The following is a 25,519-nucleotide window of genomic DNA, read 5'->3' as shown; positions in this document are numbered from 1 at the left end:
TTCTCATGATTTTTAACTTGTGACTGCAAGATTGATGCTTCACCTCCAGCCATTGTGCTGGCTTCCATCAGGAAGAAAGGCAAGAGCAAAACACACTGCATGCATACCAATATTGTATTCCTTAAAAAGTTTTCTAGGTGGCTCATTTAGTATATTTTTTTTTATCATTTACTTGCCTTAAAGTCTATGAGATACTGAGAAATGCAGTATATTTTTTTCCTGACAGACTTTTGACACATCCCTTCTATTTGAATAAAATGTTTCTTAAAAAGAATGATAAACTAAGCAACAAGAAATGTCTGTAATTGCAGGATTTGATAATTCTTTTAAATTAATGTTTCACTTATTTTAACTTTATCAGTATTTACATTTCTCTACACCTTTAAGAGTTAGAAAGCCAAAGTAGATTTTGCTAACAATTATAAATATATATCCATTAATTAGGCTTTGTGAAAAATTATGTCGGTAATAACAAAACAACTATTTTTTATGTAATTACTATGCGCCAGACATGATCATATATATTTTAAGCTCTTTTATTGAGTTGTAGAATGCACAAAACAAAATATATTTTAGATATTATTATTCTTATTATCGAGGCAAAGACACTGAGTTGTACAAGGATCAATGAATATATTTCCCTATAATCATATATCTAGGAAGAGGTAGAGAAGTGGTTATGACCCAGTCAGTCTGGCTCCAGAATCAAAGCTAAGAACAGAAATGTACTACAGGTAGACTTAGTCTTAGTAAAATTGCAGCCAGTTTCAATCCAGATTAATTTCTGATAGGATTTTAAATAATTAATCTCTTGGCTGGACCTGTGGTGGTGCAGTGGATAAAGCATTGACCTGCAATGCTGAGGTCACCAATTCGAAACCCTGGGCTTGCCTGGTCAAGGCACATATGGAAGTTGATGTTTCCTGCTCTGCCACACTTCTCTTTCTCTCTCTCTCTCTCTCTCTCTCTCTCTCTCTCTCTCTTTCTCTCTCTCTCTCTTCTCTAAAATAAATAAAATCTTAAAAAAAAATCAGTCTCTCAACCTATATGACTAAAAGAAGAGAAAATCTTCTTTGAATGGAAATATGATTGTCTGGATCCCCTGCATTTTTTTTCTTTCACCTTGCTGGAATACAATTCAAAATTACTAGATATGAGAAAAGGCAACTGATATGATCTATAATCACTAGAAAAGCAGGCAGTATAAATAGACCCCTGTTTTATCCAGATCTGGGTAGTAACATAACCACTTTTGAATAACATTTATTAATATGTTTTAAAAAATAAAGAAAAAAATAGGAAAGTAGACAAAATAATGGATATTTTCAGCAAGTAATTGAAAACTAGAAAATGTCTAGATGTCCATCAATATTTAATTAAATAGTTTTTTATATACCGGCCTATGAATGACTTAAAACTATAAGCAACATGTATTTCACAAACAAATATTAAATGAACAAAGTCAAACATAAGAGTACAAACAATATATTGCCATTTTCATAAGATATAAAACATGTTGAACATAATCTATCGTGTTAATGTATTACCAATGAAGTGGTGAATTTGTGGCTAGAAAATAGAATTAGGGGGCTTTTGATATGGTAGCAGTATTTTGTCTCTCAGTCAGGGTGCTGATTACAAGTGTTCATATATAATATACATAAAAACATTTTTATAAAAATCTTTTTCAAAATACTTGTTTTGTTGAACTTGAGGGAAGCACTGAACTACCTGTTGGGTGGTGGTTTCATTAACATAACTGTTCTTATTCTTAAGAATTTTAAAATCTGGTGGTAGAGATACTTATGAAAATGAGAATGCTGAGTCATATCTCTATGGGGTACATGGTAGATAGGTACATTTGGACATATAAAAGGTATCAGAGGAGCCTGACCAGGCAGTCACGCAGTGAATAGGGCATGAGATTTCTAACCCCAAACCCAGGTTCGAAATCCCAAGGTCACCAGCTTGACTGTGGGCTCATCCAGCTTGAGCACGGGCTGACTATCTTGAGCGTGGGCTGACCAGCTTGAGCGAGGGATCATAGACATTACGCCATGGTCACTGGCTTGAGCCCAGAGGTCGCTGGCTTGAAGCCCAAGGTAACTTGCTTGAGCCCAAAGGTTGCTGGCTTGAAGCCCAAGGTCACTGGCTTGTGCAAGGGGTCACTCACTCTGCTGTAGCCCCCTGGTCAAGGCATATATGATAAAGCAATCAATGAACAATTAAGGAACATCTCTTTTCCTTCTTATCTGTCCCTCTCTCTGACTCTCTCTCTCCCTGTCTCTGTCAAAAAAAATAATTAGAGAAAAAAAGATAAACTCTTACATGATCTGAAAAATAAATAAGTGTTAGCAAAATAAGAAAGTGGTAACAGAATGTATACTCTCTATCTCTCCCTCACTCCAGGAGACTGGTAGTGATGGGAATATAAAAGAAGTAGTAAAAACTAGAGGGGATGAAAGATCAAATAAAATATCTTGTTTCCTTTGTAGTGGGAGAGTATGTAGTGGAAAACAAAAATGTTTTTTTAAAGAGGTGGGGCTTAACATGTAATCAAGAGTTGAAATTAATGATGCAATAAGGTACTAATGAAAATAAGGGGGGAAAAATGAGTTTTTGAACACAGGTGGAAGAATCAGCTTTGATAAAAAGCCAGACATTTTCTCTATAACTGTAGGATTTTTTTGAAATGTACTAGAAGGGCAGTGTGGGGCTGGGTATTTGTACTTCTTGTCCATGTCCAGTTTGGTTTGGTAAACTAGGCTCTCCTCATTCTTCACATGTAGAGACTACTCTATGTAGCTGTGTTGAACTAAAAAGGACTGAGGAACAGAATGCTAGAACTTCCATTATGTATGTGAATATATTCTTCAGAGACTGTTTAATCTAAATTAGACTTATAAAAATAAATGCCTATGGGATCTGATGATTTACTTAATCAATCTAACCAATTTAAATAATCAGAACTGTAATTTAAACCATAGAACAAAATTAAGTTCTATGAAACTTACAGATTAAAATCTCAGAGCCAGGAAAATATTTTTCTTTTTTGATAAAAATACTGTTTGATTAGTTAGAAATTAGAATTAAGGTTTAAATTCAATTTCAGTAGCTTTACTTCACTTAGATTCTAGTAGAATCATTCTCCTTTACTATAGTCCTCCCTTTTGTTTTAAAACTTAATGTATGTAAACATTTTTTATCTGTATTTTAATGTAAGTTTCAAAGTTTAAGATTTATGTTCAGGTGCACAAACTCATGTCCTCATAGACAAAACAGACTGCCACAAACCCAAAATTAATTTAATGATATAGTTTGAATTTATTGTATAGTCTAAATCAGTGGTAGTCAACCTGGTTCCTACCGCCCACTAGTGGGCGTTCCAGCTTTTTTTTTTTTTTAGATTTTATTTATTCATTTTTATTGGAGAAAGAGAAAGAGAGAGAGAGAGAGAGAAGAGGGGAGGAGCAGGAAGCATCAACTCCCATATGTGCCTTGACCAGGCAAGCCCAGGGTTTCGAACCAGTGACCTCAGCATTCCAGGTTGACACTTTATCCACTGCGCCACCACAGGTCAGGTGGCATTCCAGCTTTTATGGTGGGCGGTAGCAGAGCAACCAAAGTATAAATAAAAAGATAGATTTAACTATAGTAAGTTATTTTATAAAGATTTATTCTGCCAAACTTAGCAAAAATTTGCTGTAAAGTACTTGGTAAGTAATTATTATTATATGCTTTAACTTGCTGTAACTGCTTTATAAATTTTATAAAGTAAAGTTACTTCCCTACTTTATAAATCACCATTACTGTGGAACCAGTGGGCGGTTAGAAAATTTTACTACTAACAGAGATACAAAAGTGGGCGGTAGGTATAAAAAGGTTGACTAACCCTGGTCTAAATCCTTGGTACTTTAAGTGTAGTCTATAGACTATCAGGTGGGAGCTTATAAGAAATACCCTACCGTATTTGCTTAATCAAAATCTTTATTTTAACACACATGATATTACTTCTAAGTGATTTGTATGCCCATAAAATGCTCAGTGTACAAGTCTAGTTAAATAGTTAACCCTTTTCCCTCTCTTTGAGGTATTAGTGGATTTCTATTGCTACATAACAAAATATTACAAACAGTTGTTTAAACAACATACTTTTAATATCTTATATTTTCCATGTATCAGGAGTCTTGGGATAGTTTAGCTGGATCCTCTGATCAAAGTCTCCTAAAATGAAGTTAGCAGTCACATTGTATCCCTTTCTTTTCTTTTCTTTTCTTATTAAAATATAATTTAAATATGACATTGTGTAAGTTTAAGATGTACAACATATTGGTTTGATATACTTACATACAGCAAAGTGATTAAAACCATAGCCTTAGCTAACACCTACCACATGTCATATAATTACAATTTATTTTCTGCAATGAGAATATTTAAGTTACTCTCTCAGTAATTATCAAGTATATGATAGAATGTATCACCATCCTATAGATAAGATACCTAGAAATTATTCATCTTATAACTTTGACCTACATCTTCTCATTTCCTCTATTCCCTAGACCTAAAAATCACTATTGTACTCTGTTTCTAAGTTTTGTTTTGTTTTGTTTTTAGATTATTTTTGTACAGTAACATTGTACAGTATTTGTCTTTCTCTGTATGACTTATCTCACTTAAGCATAATGCCCTCAGCATCCACCCATGTTGTCTCACATGGCAGAATTTTCTTTTTCTCATGGATCAATAATATGACATTCTGTGTACATACTATATCTTTATCCATTAATCCATTGATGAACACTTAGATTGTGACTGTATCCTGGCTAATGTGAAAAATGCTGCAGTGCCTAGGAGAGTGCAGATAAATACAAATCTGTGTGTGTCTGTGTGTGTGTGTGTGTGTGTGTGTGTGTGTGTATCAAGTAGAGGGGTTGCTGGTAATTCTATTTTTTTTTTTATTATTTTTATTTATTTATTTATTTTTTCTGAAGCTGGAAACGGAGAGGCAGTCAGACAGACTCCCGCATGCGCCCTACCGGGATCCACCCGGAATGCCCATCAGGTGGCAATGTTCTGCCCATCTGGGGCGTCGCTCTGTCGTGACCAGAGCCACTCTAGCGCCTGGGGCAGAGGCCAAGGAGCCATCCCCAGCACCCGGGCCATCTTTTGCTCCAATGGAGCCTTGGCTGCGGGAGGGGAAGAGAGAGACAGAGAGGAAGAAGAGGGGGAGGGGTGGAGAAGCAGATGGGCGCCTCTCCTGTGTGCCCTGGCCGGGAATCGAACCCGGGACTTCCGCACGCCAGGCCGACACTCTACCACTGAGCCAACCGGCCAGGGCCTGATAATTCTATTTTTAACTTTTGAGGAAATTCCATACTATTTTTTATAGTAGATACATCAATTTATTTTCCTCCCAATAGTTCAAAAAGGTTCCTTTTTCTTTACATTATTGCCAAAACATATCTCTTGTCTTTTTGATAACTATTCTAATAGATATGAGGTGATAGATATCTCATTATGCTTTTGATTTGCATTTTCCTGATGATTAGTGATGTTGAGAACCTTTTCACATATTTGTTGGCCATTTGTATGTCTATTTTGGAAAATGTCTATTCTGTTCCTTTGCTCATTTTATTTCATTTTATCCTTTTTATTTAATTTACTGAGTTACAAAATTATACTGGTTAACAAAATTATACAGGTTTCAGATGCACAATTTCATAACACATCTCTGTACACCATGTTGTATGTTCACGACCCCAAGTCAAGTGTTCTTCCATCACTATTTATCTCCCCTATATATACCCTCCTTCACCCCTCCCATGCTATTGTCTGTGCACATGAGGTTTTTTTTCTCTTTTCTTTGCTCAGTTCCTCCACCCTCCCACCTAACCATCTAAACCTCCCATTCCCAACCGCTGTCATTGAACAAGTTGGTGATTGGGTGGCCATCTAGTAGGGTACCATGCCTGAGCCAGCAATATCCTCTGCTTATTTTAGGTTGGATTGCTTTTTGTTTTGTTTAATTTTGTATTTTTATTGAGTTTTAGGAGTTATTTATATATTTTCAAAGTTAACCACTTATCAAATATATGATTTGCAAATATTTAAATATTTTCTCCCATTCCATAAGTTGCTATTTCATTTTGTTGATTTCATTTTTGGTTTTTTTTTTTTTTTGCTCTGCAGAAGTATTTTAATTTGATATAATCTCACTTACTAATATTTGCTTGGTTTGCTTGTGCTTTTGGTGTTATATGCCAAAAATCACTGTCAATACCAATGACAAGTAGCTTTTTCTTAGTTTCCTTATTAGACTTTTAAGGTAACAGTTTATGTCTGTCTTTAATCCATTTTGTGTTCATTTTTCTGAGTGGTCTAAATTAGGAAACAATTTCATTCTTCTGTGGTGGTTGTCTAGTTTCCCAGCACAATTTATTCAAGAGACTATCTTTTCCCCATTGAGTATTCTTATATCCATATTCAAATATTAGTTAACTCTATATGCAATGGTTTATGTCTGGGCTCTTGATTCTGTTGTATTGGTCTAGTGCAGGGGTAGTCAACCTATTTATACCTACCGCCCACTTTTGTATCTCTGTTAGTAGTAAAATTCTCTAACTGCCCACTGGTTCCACAGTAATGATGATTTATAAAGTAGGGAAGTTACTTTACTTTATAAAATTTATAAAGCATAGTTACAGCAAGTTAAAGCATATAATAATAATTACTTACCAAGTAATTTGATGTCGGATTTTTGCTAAGTTTGGCAGAATAAATCTTTATAAAACAACTTACTATAGTTAAATCTATCTTTTTATTTATACTTTGGTTGCTCCGCTACCGCCCACTATAAAAGCTGGAATGCCCGCTAGTGGGTGGTAGGGACCAGGTTGACTACCACTGGTCTAGTGTATATTTTATGTCAGTGCCATACTCCTTTGATTACCATACCTTTGTAGTAGCTTGAAACAAAAACTGTGGCACCTATATAGTGTTATTCTTCTTTTGCAGAATAACCTTGGCTATTTGCGGTCTTTTGTGGCTACATATTAATTTTAAAGATTCTTTTGATTTCTGTGAAAAATGCTATTAGAATTTTGTATGGACTATACTGTGCCTATAGACGGCTTTTTGTAGTATTTATATTTAACAATATTAATTCTTCTGATCCTTAATTATGGATTATCTTTTGTTTTGTTTGTGTTTTCAATTCCTTTTATCAAAGACTTATATCAGTAGTTTTGCGTAGACAGTTCTTTCACTTATTTGATTAAATTTATTCTTAAGTATTGTATTGTGTTTGATGCTATTGTGAATGGAATTAAGTAAATTTTTTTTCAGATATTTTGTTGTCATTGTGTAAAAATGCAATAGTTTCTGTATACTGGTATTATACCCTGAAACTTTATTAAATTTGTTTATTAGTTCTAGCAGTTTTTTGGTGGAGTCTTTAAGATTTTTATATACAATATCATATCATCTACAAACAAAGACCATTTTACTTTGTCTTTTCCAATTTAGGTGCCTTTTATTTCTTTTCCTTCCCTGATTGCTATGGATGAAAGTTCCAGTACTATGTTGAATAAGAGTGATGAGACTGGGCACCCTTGTCTTTTTATGATCTTAGAGAAAAAGATTCCTTCTTTCACTGTTGAGTATGATGCTAGCTATGGGCTTACCATCGATGGCCTTTCTTATGTTGATATATATTCCTCCATATCCAATTTATTGAGGGTTTTTACATTAAAGAATGTTATAGCTTGTCAAATGCTTATTCCACAACCACTGAGATGAACATATAATTTTTACATTTTTTTATTTTATTAATGGCATATATCACATTGATTTCTGTACCTTAAACCATTCTTGCATTTCACAAATACATTCCATTTGATCATTGTTTATAATACTTTTAATGTGCTGTTAAATTTGGTTTGCTGATATTTTGTTGAGAATTTTTGTATCTATATTCATTAGGGATATTGGCCTGTAGTTTTCTTTCCTTGTAGTGTCCTTAAACACCTAGTTTAGTATCTTCATAATGCTGGCATTATAAAGAAAGTTCCAAAATGTTCTCTCAACTTCAATTATTGCAATAGTTTAAGAATTGGCATTAATTAACCTTTACATGATTGGTAAAATTCGTGTAATGAAAACATGTGGTCCTCAGTTTTTCTGCTTTGGGAGATTTTGATTTCAATTTCAACCTCCTTATTCATTATTGTTCTGTTCAGATATTCTATTTTGTCATTACTCTTTCTTGGTAGGTTATATGTTCTAAAAGTTTATCCATATTTTAGTTACCCTTAAATTGTCCTCCTTTTATCCTTTCAATATCACAGTTTACCTCTTTTTTATTGTGTATTCATTAATAAATTATTGTAACTGTAGAAATTTTTAGTACTGTTGTTCTTTAACTTTAATCTAGACTTAACTAGTTAAAACACTACTATATTAGAGTATTGTGAATCAGACTATCTGCTTATTGTTCTCAATGTGCTATGTATATTTTCATATGTTTTTATGTCACTGATTAACATCCTTTCATTTTGGTGAAAAGAACATCTTTCATTCTTTATCTTGCCTTTGTTTTGAAGGATAACTGTGCTGATTAAGTATTCTTTGTTGGAAGTTACTTATTTTCAGCACTTTAAACCTATCATTTTCTCCTGGCCTGCAGGGTCTCTGCTGAAAAATTCATTAGTAGTCCTTATAGGATTTATATGTAAGTGAGTTTTATTATAATATGTCTTGGAGAAGTTTGTTTTGTATTAAAATTTGGGGGGTAATCTATTAGCTTCAAAAATTTGGATGTCCAATTTCTTTTCAGGTTTGGAAAGTTTTCAGCCATTATTTCTATAACCTTTCTACTCCTTTCTTCTTCTTTTCTCTTTCTTGGACTCCAATGATGCCAATATGGTTCCCAGGCCTCAGAAGAAGTGGAGGGGTGAGGGTCAACGCAGGGAGGGAGTCAGTGATTGGTGTCAGCACAAACAAATACCTGAAGGAAAACCAATGAAATCTGCAGGGTATATGCACTGGCTGTGCTGCCCATCAGTCTGTGCAGTGGTAAAATCTATTGCGTTTATTGCAGAGGAGTTCACATAAACTATGATGACTCCCACTATGAGGCTGCTATCGAGAGCCTCTGCTTTTCTCCCTTTTTCTCAACCATTTTTATGCCTGTGTCTTACTAATCTCTGTGGGGTAAAACCAACACAGGACTTCAGGCAGTGCCTTAAAAGGCTGGCCTACTTAGGGAAACCCTTGCTTGGGACTTCCTTCTTGGAACTGAGCAATGCTGGCTGGAGGGTTGGGGTGATAGAGACAAAATGAAACTGTCTTTCTTCTTATTTTATATAGTTATTGTCAGATGTTTCATTCCACTGTGTTGCTGAAGTTTCTTAAGTGGACACCAGAGCTCTCCCAGAGCTGTTTTTGTTTGTGGATAACTGTGTATTTGCTGATCTTTGTGCAGGGACAGAAGCTGGAGTTTTCTATAATACCACCTCTTTTTTGGTGATGACACGCCTTGCTGTGTTCCTTTCTGAAGTTCTGAGTTTTCCTAAAAGCTCGTGTGGTTTTTAACACAATTCATTTCCTTGAAGTCATTGAACTCATTGTATATGTTTCTTCAAGGTCAGACGACTTTGTCTCTAATCTCAGGGAAGTAATAAACCCTCATTTAAAGCTTTAACTCATTGGGTCAGAGCCATACACAAATGTTTTTTATTACATCAAAGTCAAACTAATTAGAGATAAGTGAACCCATAAATTCCATTCACTTTCTCTATATAATGTAAAATACCAAGGGAAAAACATGCATCATAGTCACTATCCTACATCCCACCCTGTGCCACTACACAGACACAGAAGGAGTTTATACAAAATGTTTTATACCAGGAGGAGAGAATCTTGAGAGCCATTTTAGAATCTGCCTGCCCCTGAACATAGCCATAAAACTAAATGAGCATACATGTAAAAAGGAAAGGTAGAATTATTTGGGTGAAGTGCAGAGCGCATTCCTAGCAGCTGTGGCTGATATAATGCTATGAGAAATCTCCAGCTCCCAGAACCCTCCTGGGCATACCCAGGAAGGGAGCTTGTCACTTTAAGGAAGTGACTTAACGTCAACCACGCTGCTCCCTGATCTTTTCAGCCATTGGCTATGAAGGACATGCTGTAACATCCTATTGACTGAACCCATGTATATAAGCTAGCTTACTTCCTGAATAAAGTGGATCTGCATCAATGAACCTAGTCCCCAGAGTCGGGTCTTTGCATCTCCATTGTCCTCACCCCTGGCAGGACTTGTCCACAGAATTCTATTTCCAAGACATATAGTTTTAAACTTGTGCATATTAAATGCTGAATATTTAGAAAAAAATATATAAAAATTTATATATAACTTAGTAATCATGTGAAATTATAAATTATATACTGATTTTTATTAAAGATAGCACTGTCAATCAAACCCACGTATTCTAGCCTTATTATGTCTATTGGTATTTTTTATGAGAGCAATATATATTCATTTGCTTTACTTCAAACACTCCAGATACACACATATTAATTATTTTTCTTAGGTAGCTAGTCATCTAAAATATTCATAATTTTTCTTATTTTTAAAATTAGATATGATTAATTTGAATGTTATTTCAATATATATTTATATGTATGTTTATTTTAGTAATTAGAGATTATCATAAAAGAAAAAAAAGACTAGTAAAATTTTTTTTAAGGATATAGAAGGCTGAATCAAGGCTAATATTCTATTACTATTCTGACAGAAAAACAACTTTAGAAGCTTCTCTGACTTATCATTGTTATGTTGTGAAGTGATAATTAACAGTTAATGTTACTAAAAGCAAAGTAATGGGATCTCTGCTAGATTTCATATCTTGTCCTGATTCTGAAATACACTTATAATCCTTAATTATAAGGTTTTACTGAATACATGTTGAAACATGTTATAAGTATAGATTTATATAAATATACCATGGTTTTTATACCATTGCTAATACATTTTATGTAATGAGTTATTTGGTTTTAGATGATGTCCTTTAGTTTTAGAGCAAGTCAAAGGACATTGTTGGTATATGTTGGAAGAAACATATTCTCTAGCTTACAGTATCCTTTCTGGTTGATGTCTCTAAGGAGTTTCCATATTTTACTGTTGTAAAGCCAGGAGCCGCCATCGTGGCCATTCACATGCAGGTTCGCATTGGATTCGGACAGTCGGTAAAGAAACCATGGAGCCAAAAACTGGTGGGCCATAGCCTTTAATCTAGCTTGCACCCGGCGGGCAAGTAAAAATACACACTGGGCTCCAAAACCCAGTCACACTCAGTGCTCACAAAGCCACTGACTTATCCGAGTTTCCTAGAATCAAAGGTTTCTAGCTCACCAGCCTTCTTCTCCTCAGTTCCCCATCTCCTTCCTTATCCCAGATACAAACTCTACACAAACTGGCATCTCACTCAGCACTCCGCCATCTTGGCTGCTTCTCCTGGCCTCCTCCACGTGGCCTCCTTTAGCTGCTGGCTCTACTCTCTCCGCTCTCTCATGCTAACCTCAGGAACCCAGACCAAAGCTCCCACTTCGTCCCCATTTTATAGTGTAGCAATCCAAACTCTTAATCCAATATACAAAACAGGGTAGTCTCTAATACAAAGTCACTTCTCTGAGGCATGATAGGATTGTACCGCCCTACAGCAAAAAGGGTGGGAAAGGCTTAATCCCAAAACCAAGCCCCAGGTTACAACGATCTCCAACACACATTAATATCACCTGGGCGACTGCCTCCTCGTGTTATCTTTAACAAAGTGAGCATAATACATTTTATCCGCCCAACAACTGTGCATACAGAATTCCTTCATTTAACAAATGTTTATTTAAAGCATTTTATATATACTTAATATATTTTATATAAATATATTTTATATATTCTGAGCATTTTTATGTGTGTTAGATACAGATGCTGAGAAAAAGGATTACATTCAAGTGAAGGTTTGAGAGGACTAACAAATGATGAACTTAAATTTTCAATAAATTAAAAAAAAAAGACAAATGGGTAGATACATGATGAGATGGGCAAAAAATGAAATAAAGGGTCAAATATTGTAACTGAAAATTAAAAAAACCCATAAATAATTGGCTCCCAGGAAGCTTTTCCCTTTTTTCACATCCAGGCCTGTATAAAATCAGGTTGTATTGTCTAAATAATGGGAAAAAAGACTGTTGGGCAGATAAAATATATTATGCTCACTTTGTTAAAGATTACGCTGCCCACGTGAGGCCATCACCCAGGTGATATTAATGTGTGTTGAGAATCCTTGTAGCCTGGGGCTTGGTTTTGGGATTAAGCCTTTCCCACCCTTTTTGATGTAGGGCGGTACAATCCAATCATGCCTCAGAGGGTGACTTTGTATTAGAGACTTCCCTGTTTGGTATATTGGATTAAGGGTTTGGATTTCTACACTATAAAATGGGGATGGCAAAAACTCAGAAACATTGATACGTAAAGACACATGTAGCCCCATGTTTATTGCAGCATTGTTCACAGTGGCCAGGACATGGAAACAACCAAAAAGCCCATCAATAGATGACTGGATAAAGAAGATGTGGCACATATACACTATGGAATACTACTCAGCCATAAGAAATGATGACATCGGAACATTTACAGCAAAATGGTGGGATCTTGATAACATGATACGAAGCGAAATAAGTAAATCAGAAAAAACCAGGAACTGTATTATTCCATACGTAGGTGGGACATAATAGTGAAACTAAGAGACATTTATAAGAGTGTGGTGGTTACGGGGGGGGGGAGGGGGGAATGGGAGAGGGATAGGGGGTGGGGAGGGGCACAAAGAAAACAAGATAGAAGGTGACAGAGGACAATCTGACTTTGGGTGGTGGGTATGCAACATAATTGAACGACAAGATAACCTGGACTTGTTATCTTTGAATATATGTATCCTGATTTATTGATGTCACCCCATTAAAAAAATAAAACTATATAAAAAAAATTAAAAAAAAAATAATCTTATAACTACTAAAAGAATTAGTTCATAAAATTAAAAACTTCACACAAGAAAAAAAAAAAAAAAAAAAAATGGGGATGGAAGGAGAGCTTGCCCTCTTGGTTCCTGAGGTTAGCATGAGAGAACGGAGAGAGTAGAGCCAGCAGCTAAAGGAGGCCACGTGGAGGAGGCCAGGAGAAGCAGCCAAGATGGCGGAGTGCTGAGTGAGATGCCAGTTTGTGTAGAGTTTGTATCTGGGATAAGGAAGGAGATGGGGAACTGAGGAGAAGAAGGCTGGTGAGCTAGAAACCTTTGATTCTAGGAAACTCGGATAAGTCAGTGGCTTTGTGAGCACTGAGTGTGACTGGGTTTTGGAGCCCAGGGTGTATTTTTACTTGCCCGCCGGGTGCAAGGTAGGATTAAAGGCTATGTATGGCCCATCAGTTTTTGGCTCCGCTGTTTCTTTACCGACTGTCCGAATCCAATGCGAACCTGCATGGGCTGGGCGGCTGTGATGGTGGCCCTTATTACTGGCTTTACAAAGACACTGGCACCAGCATTAGTTTCAAGTTATCACGGGCCTCTCAGATACCAACCCACCCAGCAGGTGCACCCAAATGTGTCTTTAGGACTTAAAGTTCTACAGTCTAAGCCTTTGTCCTTATTAGAATGCAAACATCTGAATCTATATCAGTCATCCCTACTTTAGTATGAATGAACTTATCTTCTTTTCATGGTCAGTTTTGATAGTAAAGACAACACAAGAAGAGCAAGCTGAATGGGGTACCGGCAGTGGGGAGAGGCAAAGAGATGCTGGGGACTGCTCTTTGTCTCCCCGTCTGGTCCTGCTGGCCCCCAGACCATGTCGATGCTCTTTTCTGAAATGGCTCTGGGGGCTGGCCTTTCTTCATCTTTCTATAGCATTGCTGAGTCCTGCCACCCTTGACCTTTTTGCATCTGTTTCAGTTTTTAGACCAACCTCCCCCCAACCTTAGTCTTTTTTGCTTTGGTTTATTTTCTAACTGCTCTGAGATCTCTCTTCAAAAAAAAACAAGTCTGACTGCATCATTTTAAAACCTTCTCACTGAGCATATGTGACACAAGGGAACATGAATTTCACTCCCCAGCCTGGCTTTGAAGCCCTGGCCCTCTATATCAGCTTCCCCATTCCCCAAAGTCACTGCTCCTTCCCTTGAAGAAAGCAGAGCCTAGAGTGCCTCCTGATGGATGTTGGGTTGATTTGAATTTATCCCCTCAGAAAAGGAGAAGTAAGACTTAAAATTTTATATATAGGAAAAGGGCAGGATCTTGGTTTCTGTTTGATCAGCGAAACTAATTCCTTGAGGATAAGCCTTGTCCAAGGTCACACAGCTGATAAGTGACAAGCCCCAAACCTTTAGTCTCCACCTTCATGTTTATCCCAATTTAGCAGAGTGCCTCAGGAGAGGGAGGGAGAAGCTGCAGGAGCCCATTCTGGTGCCCTGGCAACTCTGACACACAAACTGTATTTCTGAAAATTAAAGCCACTTAGGGGTTCCCACCCCCAGAACACCTCCCCACATTGGTCACCCCATCTGAGCTAGGGGTGCTAGCAAATTGAGGCTCAGAAAAAAAAGCACAGACAGATTACGAAAGGCATATTCTAAAAGTGATGTCTCTCTTCTCACTCCTGCAACTACTGTAGTTTAAAATCACCACCAAGCTGGATTCATAGTGCCACTCTGCACATGCAGTGGGTGCTCCAGACCTTGATAAAGATTCTGACACCAAGGATTTCTACACAACAATAGGGAAATCCCTCAAACCCGAGGAGGTTCTGGCACCATTTGAGGCCAAGCACCAGGGAGTTTTGTTACTGGCCATTACAGAATGCTTAGACCTTATTTTTCTCTCCTCTGAGGAAAAAAAAATTCTAAGAGTGAGAAAGGTCTCTAGAGTGGCAAGGGGGTGTTCAATGTCTGTGGCACAACAGAAATATTAGGTAGCCACAAAAATGTTGAGAAAGAATATCTGTACTGTATTTACTATGGTGAATTGACTACAACATGTCATTGAGTTGGGGGTGGGGGAGCAGGTTTGGAACAATAATAACGGAAGATAAATAAATGAAATGTCAGCTTTCCTGCCTATAGAGACTTTGGACTTCTTTGTATTCAGCCTTGAAATTAGATAGCAGATTTCCTCCCACAATTTAGGCAGTGTGTAGTCAAATGTACTTCTTAAATTGTTGGGATATTTAAGTTAAATTCTGTGTTAAACAGTTCTTTTTTAATTTTTGTTTTGGCTAAATAATGGCTGACTCTACAACAACTAATGACTGATACAGAGATTGATACCTGGATTACTTGAAGTGGATGCAGTCACAATTTAAAGATTGAACATGCTAATAATCTGCAGCAATTATAAAACTAAGTTCACATAGCAGCCTAAAGTCCTGGCCTGTGGACCTGCCTAAAAATACACTAGAGGTACAAAATTGTTTGCAGACCATATGCTACTAAGATATGATTCTCACTTTAGTCTCTTGAAACACCTGGCTGCCCTATGCTTCCTTATTTCAAGGTCAAGCTGTTTAACCACACATGGCCATTCATCTATCAAGGTCAATGAGGGCCAAACCTATTTTGTGAGTACTTGTGACCGTGACATTTTAAAAAACTCTGTTGCGTAAATGTCTGCCACCTGTGTGGCAAAGTGGCAGTTAGATTTCCAAATACATCAAGATCAAAAATGCCTGCTTCTAAAAACCTAAGTCATAAACCCATTCACCTGTGCTTTGCCATTTAAAATATATCATCCTCTTCCCATTCTTTAATCAAAACAAGCAAACAACAACCAAAAACAAAACCAAAAACAAACTAAAACCCCAAAAGAACTCACATAATTCAATTATTTCACTACAAACTGCAATGAAAAAGTAACTTGTTTTTAAAAGCCTATTCCTTGAATAGAAATACCTTGGACATAATAGTCATATTATTTCTAGATAAACACATATTTTATTTATTTACTTATTATTTTAATTAAGTGAGAGGAGGGGAGGCAGAGATGGACTCCTGTATGTGCCCCCAACTGGGATCCACCTAGCAAGCCTCCTACCAGGTGATGCTCTGCCTGTCTGGCTGGCTAATACTCTGTTGCTCAGCAACCAAGCTATTTTAGCTCCTGAAGCAAGGTTATGGAGCCATCTTCAGTACCTGGGGACAACTTTGTTCAAACCATCCAAGCCATGGTTGCGGATGGGGAAGAGAAAGGAGCGGGAAGCAGATGGTCGTTTTCCTGTGTGCCTTTTTGATCAGGAATCAAACCCAGGACATCTACACACTGGGCCCATGCTCTACGGCTGAACCAACCTGCCAGGGCTAAACTCATATTTCTCAAGCACAGTATACTACAGCAGAGTTTAAATAACCAATTGCTAATATTGCTTTTCTGAATCTAGCAAGCTTGCTATGATGTCACAGGCTATACTGGAAAATGTCATCAGGTAGTTAGGATACTTACAAATTACTAAACACAGATCAGAGCATGTTCTCCATTCACACAGCCAGATCTCAAAAGAAAACTAAAAGAACAACCAGATAACACCTGTTCCTCTTTCAAATGCACCTATCAGTTAAGTCATGCTTCTTTCCTTATAAAAAGTGAGAGGGGCAGAATTGAACTTTAGAATTATTCTGAGGTATAGTGAAGCAAAAATCACTCCTTTCATGGAGAGGCACAGATGTGTGTGTTTGGGTGTGTATGAGAAGGCAGTGACAGTATGTGAACAAGCAAGCAGAACAATGAGAACACTCCACAGTGGTTAGACACTCACACAGGACATTGCCATAGAGAATGCTGGGACCCAGGGCAGGACTACTGCAGACAGGGAAGCTAGTGATGATCTCTTAAAAGAGGTGACAACTGAGCTGAGTTCTAAATGAAATTAAGAGAGCCATTCTTGCAAAGACTTAGAAGAAAAACATTCTGGGTACAAGAAAGAACAAGTAAAAGTATCTAAGAATGGAATGAGCTTACATGTTGAGAGTACAGAAAGACCTATGCAGCTGGAGTGTAGTGAAAGAGGGAGAATGCTCAACAAAATAAGGGTGAGAGGTAAACAGAACTATACCAGGAAGGGTCCGGTAGGCCGGGCTAAAGAGGCTGCTTTTATGACAATATGAGGCACAGTGGAAGGTTTTCGGCAGAAGTTTCATATAGCAGATTTATATTTTTGAAGCCATTCTGTATGCAAAATAGACTGATAGAGAAAAGTAGAAGCTATAGCCAAAATCCAAAAAAGAGATGGCTTAAACTGAGGTGATAAGGAAGATAGAGTGAGAAATTGCTGGTTTAATAAATAGGAAGGTGTCCCTGGCCGGTTGGCACAGTGGTAGAGTGATGGCTGGTGTATGGATGTCCTGGGTTCGTTTCTGGTCAGGGTCCCAGGAGAAGTGCCCATCTCTTCTCCACTCCTCCCCCTCTCACTTTTGTCTCTTTCTTTTGCTCCACTCCTGCAGCCATAGTTCGACTACAGCGAGTTGGCCCCAGGTGCTCATGATAGCTCAATGGCCTCCACCTCAGGTGCTAAAACATGGCTACTTTTGCAATGAAGCAAGGGCCCTAGATGGGCAGAGCATCGCCCCGTAGTGGGCATGCTGGGTGAATCCTGTTCAGAGTGTATGCAGCAGTCTGTCTCTACCTCCCTCCTTCTCACTAAATTAAAAATATGTGTGTGTGTGTGTGTGTGTGTGTAGGAAGGTATTGAAAACAAAATTTGATTATGGAGTGGATATTAGAGATTATAAAGAGAAGGACATAAAGAACAATGCCAAATTAAGGACATAAAGAGCAATGCCAAATTTCTGGGCCATAAGGAACAGTAATGAGTGTCACTTATGGAAGTGGGAAGATGGAGGATAAAAACATGCTTGAGTGGAAAAATATCAATGTTCTGCTTTTTATATATCAAGTTTGAGACACTTAGTAAAGTGGTAAGAATACACTTGTTTGAGTGAGTATAAGAATCAGTGGAGAGGCATTCATGAAGATAAACATATTAAGATTTTAGGTGATAGCCTAGGGAGAGAAGATATATCCAAAAACTGAGACATCAGGCATTCTTTCAACTAAATAGAAAAGTAGACGTTGAGGAGCTAGCAGAGGAATCTGGAAGGAGAGGTCATTAAATAGGGAGAGAATAAGGAGAGAGGTGATAACACAAACTAAGGAAAGACATTGTTTCAAGATGGAAGAATGAGCTAACACCCAAATACAGAAGGCTTCAAGAAGTGAGGTAGATGGTATTCCATGTACAGCCATAGTGTTTTCTCCTTCTTTTCCTTCTCTTTAAATTAGAAGTTTAGAATCCTCCTCAGAAATTCAAATTTAAAATTGTCTGCATAGAGTCCTTAGGCCTCAGAAAATCCTTTTTCAAGTGATCTGAACCCCTCCCCTTTAAAACAAACAAACAAACAAAAAAAAAAAACACTATCATAGAATCATTAGGAAATAAATTGTTGCTTTAAGTAGCTAGAATTTTTGTTTTGTATATATATAATCAGTTAAGAAAACATTACTGCATTTTAAAATTTTTTCCTTATGTTCTCACCCCTGGAAGATAACAGCAGCAAAGTCATCAAAATGTAGAAGAGTAATATGATCAATAGGCTTTCAAGGGTAACAGGAGTGGTCTGCTTGAGTGTTAGCAATAAACTATGGAAAATGTAGAAACAACAATAAAACCAATTAAAACTGGCTGGCAATTTTTAAACAATGCCAGTGATAAAATGATCCTCTAATCAATTGCTGCAGTGACCCTTAAGTTCTAAATATATGTTTATGTTTACATTTTTATATATATGCTATTTTCAACTGAGCACATTTTTACTATTTATTTTTTATTAACATACTTTGTGTGAAAATTAAATTGTGCTTTTCAGTTTTCTCTCAACAAACATGGATTCAATTATACGTGTTTGTTTTGAAACTAAAGTCATTTAGATTTTTGATTATTTGAGCTCACTCTGGAAGCAAAGCATGTCTCCAGCCCTTCTGTTGTGGTATATTTCAGGTATTAAACAGTTGATTCAGAATAAACAATGATGACAGTGAGTTTAAAGGCAAAGGGAAAGAACAGAACTCCATTCTGTTTTTGACTACGATGACTTGAAGTTTTTATTTGCTTAATTTTTATCTCTGTTTTACTTTAGTTTCTCCTCTCTCTCTCTCTCTCCCTATATATATATATATATACACACACACACACACACACCTAAACATATATATATATATAGATATAGATATATTTCCTGAAGAGACATTTGAAAGCTACTAGAATTAATCCTGAAGAAACAAAGATTTAGAATTATTATTTCTAAAATTCACTGTTAAGTGGGATTTTTATGAATTTCTGACAAACTTTTCTTTATGTTTAAGACTTTCCCAAACTATTTGTGTATCCTTTTGTTTGTGTGAGAGAAACTGTTTGAAAAAAAAATTAATAACAAGGATTGTTCAAAAAGCTATGAGCAAAGCATGATTCACACTGTCAAATGTGATTATGTGGTCAATTTTGATGAATTCATTGATAAAGTTCCAAAACTACAGCTCAGAAATTAAAACTGTAATCATTATTTATTATAATATCAAACCAATATATAGGTATATATTTATTTTTTCCTTTCAAAAAATACACTAATATAATTTTTAAGCTTAAAATTTTATTGTTATTTTAATAATATACATACCAATTTCAATAACAATAAATTTTCCCTGTCAGCATTTCTTTTCTGCTCAATTATTCATATTATGACATGGTTATTTCTAAAAATAATTTTGTTATATAGAGAACTATGGTGCTAAAAAAAAAAAAGAGATCTGCTCCAGGTGTAAAATATGCTACGTACAACACTTATGGCAATTCCTGTGGGCCAAAGAGGAGAGTCAGGTTTCTGAAGACAAAAGTGGTTCATGCATATGAAAGCAAAATCAGTGCCTTTGTTTTCACTTTCAGAATTTATCAGAATGAAAATAAAATAATGTCGATTTTATTTATATTTCTTAAAGTCCATTTGGTAGAAAAGAGAGTTAATTGTAAGTCATCAAAGGCCTTTTCAATTAACTGAAATTGTATAGATAAAGGCTAACCTTTTATTTCATTAGACATAAAATATTTTATAAGATAAAAATCAAGCTAGAATATGAACAGCTATGGTTAGAGATAAACAGCAAAAATATACATATTTTAAAATATTTCAATGCGGTTTTTGAAGTGCAACTCATTTAATTATTTCAACCATTCTATGCAAAAATAGGTGACATCAAATATTTAGAACAGAAACCACATTGAGAAGGGTGAGGAATTACAAATTTGATGAAGTAAAAACAAAAAAAAAAGGTAACTTTATTAAACTCTGATAATTGCTAACTGAGGTTAATACTAGTTAAAAAGCATAATAGTACTGGGAGTTTAAACTATAGATTTGCACTGGGATATTGTATGCAAATCTCTCTTCAGGACTCAGAGATCTATGGTCCCCACTGCTGAGAGTGCTGTTGGTCAGTGTAAGTTTTTAACCCTCTTCACAATTATTTTGGCTGACAAGAACCACATCACCTGAAGCCATCTCCTTTCAAAAGAGGCTTGCATACAATGAATGGTACAACAGGATAGAAATACCTCATTGGAATCCAGGAGAACTCTGAAGGACCATCCTAGAGTCACAGGTCTATAAGATCAGCTGATGTCTTCATGGAGACTGTATTACAGCTCAGCTTCTTCCTCTTCTTAATTTTACTTCCTTTCTTTTCTTTGCATAGTTTGTGATTTCTCCTTGTTACTATCTATAGCAGAGTTAGTTTAGAGTGGAGTCCAATCTATGTCAGGTAGTTTTATAAGTGACCCAAATACTTAATTTGAAGATGGGTTATCTGCCAACCAGATCGCAATAAGAACTCCATTACTGATTGTAGGCAGAATACTAATGACCTCTCACAAGTCTTCATTTCAATTGTTAAATCTTTTATTGGTAGCAATTGGGATGGGCCACCAACAGGATAAAAATAAAGTTCTATCTGGCATGATGTAGCAGAAAACATCAGGGAATTACTAGTATAAGAATAGTGGAATTGGGTTGCTGTTGCTTAGGTGAGATGATGATTTAGAGTAGAATAACTAAAAGCTGAGAATCATAAATGGACAAACATTAAGTACAAAATTCAGAAGGCCTCTTTTGTAACATACATACAAATCTTTAATTTGTACTGCAGGAGGGCTTGTAATTGTATACAAATTCCAAGACTTAAACATAAATGTATCAGAGCCCTAAATAATTTGGCAGATCTGTTATGCTAAGATCAGGGCTCAGATGGAAAAAAGAATGTGGTACTGTTAAATTGTATTTGACCATATGGGTTGATGCACCAAAAAATTTTAAATCCTCGAATCCACTAAATCCTTTTGAGCATACAGCAGTGGTCCAACCTTTACTCTTTAGGACTGGTGCTTACCCTAATTTTCTGGAGGTATTACAGAGGCCTTTCCTCTGAAAGACAACATGAAGTCCCCTCAAGACGCACTTTAGGCAACTAGGACCACTATCTTTTCTTGTATATATATAATCAGTTAAGAAAACATTACTGCATTTTAAAATTTTTTCCTTACGTTCTCACCCCTGGAAGATAACAGCAGCAAAGTCATCAAAATGTAGAAGAGTAATATGATCAATAGGCTTTCAAAGGTGAGTAACAGGAGTGGTCTGCTTGAGTGTTGAGAGATAGTTTATCAAATTGGGATATAGATGATATAGCACTCTAATTAAGACTGGAAGATGGTATGTTTATACTGCTAAAATGGCAACAAAAGAATGAAAAAAACTATGGTTCACTCTTAGTGAGATGGTAGTGTCAAAATCTCTTAAAACCAATAGTGGAAGAAGGGATTCAAAGGATCAGAGAACTGGACTTAAAAGAGTGAATATATGTACTACATAAGACTGAAAAGCCCACAAAAGGAGGACTCATGTGATGCAACACTAACTGTAGCATTTAGTAATGAACTGGAAAGAGGGTACTGTCATCATTGTTACTAAGTCAATGGTGGCTCTTTCCATTTGCACTGGGCTGACAATATTAGTTTTCATTACAAAACTGCACTCTATGACGCTGGGTAATACTGTTTAGCCATCAGATGCAGCATGCAATTACTGTAAATCTGTAGCAAAGACATACTAACATTCAAGATAGGGGATACTGACCTTCAGAGAATTATAAAGATAGGTGAAAATATATGGTATACCTTGAGAAAAAAATAGATGGAAATCTAGAAAAGCTACTGCTGTATCTGTACACTTAAGAGAAATAAAGGATGACTGATCAGGAGGCTAAGAGCAGTCACACAAATTAGTCAATTTTTAGACCTATGCTAACTGACTTAAAACTCATTGGCTGAAGGAGAATCTAGGTTCTCCAGGTAAAGGTGCAGTACCATAGGAATTTGTATAGCAATGTATTCATTAGTCCTTCAAATAGATAAATTACTATTTATATGGGTAACCATACACTTGAGAAAGAAACTACCCCAATATTTCTGGGATTTGGACACATTATTTGATCGGTATTGCTTTTTGAGGACTCAAAGTTGGGGACCCACTTAGAATGGCGGTTCATAGAAATCTGATAATAAATATAGTCCTGACCCATGTCCAGTTCACAGTGGGTCAATAGGTTCACTCACTGTTCATTTTCCTGTTCCCCAAATATAGAAGTAGAACAGATCTATTTGAGTTGGCACAACCACTATATTGGTTACTTGGCCTATAAGAAAAAGTCAAAGGTCCTGGTCAGTTGGCTAAGTGGTAGAGTGTCAACCTGGTATGTGGATGTCCCGGGTTTGATTCTCAGTATGGGCATACAGGACAAGTAACCATCTGCTTCTCCATTTCTCCCTCTCTCTTTCTCTCTCTCTCCTCCCCTCCTGCAGCCACAGCTTGATTGGAGCTAGTTGGCCACAGAAGTTGGGGATGGCTCCATGGCTTCTGCTTCAGGTGCTAAAAAATGGCTTTGGTTTCACCAGAGAAAGGACCCTAGATGGGCAGAGCATGGCTCCCTAGTGGGCTTGCTGGGTGGATCCTGGTCGGGGTGCATGTGGAAGTCTGTATCTGCCTCCCCTCCTCTCACTAAATAAAACAATTTTTAAAAAGTCAATTATGGGCCCTGGCCAGTTGGCTCAGTGGTAGAGCATTGACCTGGTGTGCAGGAGTCCCAGGTTTGATTCCCAGCCAGGGCACACAGGAGAAGCGCCCATCTGCTTCTCCACCCTGCCCCCTCTCCTTCTTCTCTGTCTCTCTCTTTCCCTCCCGCAGCCAAGGCTCCACTGGAGCAAAGTTGGCCCGGGCGCTGAGGATGGCTCTATGGCCTCTGCCTCAGGCGCTAGAATGGCTCTGGGTACAAAGGAGCGACGCCCCAGATGGGCAGAGTATCACCCCTGGTGGGCATGCCGAGTGGATCCCGGTCGGGCGCATGCAGGAGACTGTCTGACTGCCTCCCCGTTTTCAACTTCAGAAAAAAAAAAAGTCAATTATGGTAACAAAGGCTACATCCTCTATTCAGGCCAAGGTAGTAATCACAATAATATTGCATGCCAGTGGAAATGGCAGAATTTAGTGCCATCTTGGAGACTTAAAGAATGCAAGATTAGTGGTTCCTATTATTTGATGCAGCAATCTGGCACCTGTAAAAACAAGACAAATTTGGAAGATGACAGTGACCAACAGCAACTTTATCCAATTGCATTGGCTATGACAGATATTGTGTCTTTGCTACAACAGATTAACATGGTCTTTGATATATTAGGATGAGGTATGTGTGTGCACGTGATTATCTATTAGAAAAGAATAAAAGGATCAGAGACTGTACTTACTTAGATGTTCCAAGATTATGTTATCTCTCCCATCTTCTGTGATAATAGAGTCCAAAGAGGCTTGGACAGCCTAAACATCCTATAGAACAATACAATAACCCAGTGGTCCCCAACCTTTTTGGGCCATGGACCGGTTTAATGTCAGAAAATATTTTCAGGGACCGGCCTTTAGGGTGGGATGGATAAATGTATCACGTGACCGAGACAAGCGTCAAGAGTGAGTCTTAGACAGATGTAACAGAGGGAATCTGGTCATTTTTTAAAAATAAAACATTGCTCAGACTTAAATATAAATAAAATGGAAATAATGTAAGTTATTTATTCTTTCTCTGTGGACTGGTACCAAATGACCCATGGACCAATACCGGTCCATGGCCCAGGGGTTGGGGACCACTGCAGTAACCCACTCTATCAATGGCACCATGCTAATTGGTCCAGATGAGTAAGAAATAACTATTACATTTAGAGGTCTTAGTAAGACATATGTGCTTCAGAGAGTGGGTGATAGATTGCATGTGGATTGGATGGCCTGGTATATTTGAAGAATTCTTAGGACTTTGATAGTCTGGGACATATTGGATGTCCTGACAAAATATGCTACCCATAAAAACAAACAAACAAACAAACAAACAAAAAACCCAAAACAAAAACAAGAAAAAAACCTCACCACAAAATAAATCTCCTTATTCTGATAGTGCCATATTACATACCTAGATACTGTCTAAAACATGAACAGGGAGACACAAAGGCTTCCAACTTTGAGGAGGGTCACAGCAGGAAAGTTCTCAGTGGTAGGTCTGGGTTATGATGTAAGCGACTCTTGTGGCATTGCAAGTATAAATGATGGAAAAGCACTATGTGGAGTTGAAGGCCAGTTCTGATGGGTGAGTCACAAGAACAAACCCTAGGAGTCTGGAGAAAGGCCAAGCCACTTTCAATGAAGAATGTTATTTCTTTAGAAAAGCAGTACTAGGGCTCTGACAGAGCTGGAAAAACTGACCATACGTAACTCATAACCATGAGAGAAGTCTAAAGTTGACCATTTAATGCTGACTTATTTTATATCCAACAAGTCATAAAGTCAAGAAATTCCATTGTCATCTGTCTTAAAATGGAAGTGAAACATCAGGATTGGGCATGGGCAGGGCTAGAGGGCACAGAAAGTTGCATGAGCAGATTGTCCTGATCCTCATATCATTCACCAGTTTTGCACCAGTCCTTCTCAACCTCAGCACCTTGGACAAGTTAACAGAAAAAGGAAAAGCCCAAGCTCTGTGCACAAATGGGTCAGCTCAGTATGTGAATGCAAGCTACAAATTCCTGGTGGCAGCCCCACCGCCCCAGTCAAGTGTGGCCTTTAAAGACAGTGATGGGAGATATGTCTCCTAAAGTGTAGAGTTCTGAATAGTCATTTGGTCATCTATATTGTGAGAGGAGGAAAGTGGACAAAATCAGAACATAAATGGATTCATGAGCAGTGAAAAGAATGACTTGGCTAGCTAATCCTGAGGCCCAGATGAAAATCACTGGAAAATCAGCAGTCTGGAGGAGAAGCACAAAGAACCATCTATGAAAGTGCAATTAG

The sequence above is a fragment of the Saccopteryx leptura genome, chromosome 5 (assembly GCF_036850995.1).
Source record: "Saccopteryx leptura isolate mSacLep1 chromosome 5, mSacLep1_pri_phased_curated, whole genome shotgun sequence".
Taxonomy (NCBI): Eukaryota; Metazoa; Chordata; class Mammalia; order Chiroptera; family Emballonuridae; genus Saccopteryx; species Saccopteryx leptura.
This window is presented reverse-complemented; position numbering follows the sequence as displayed.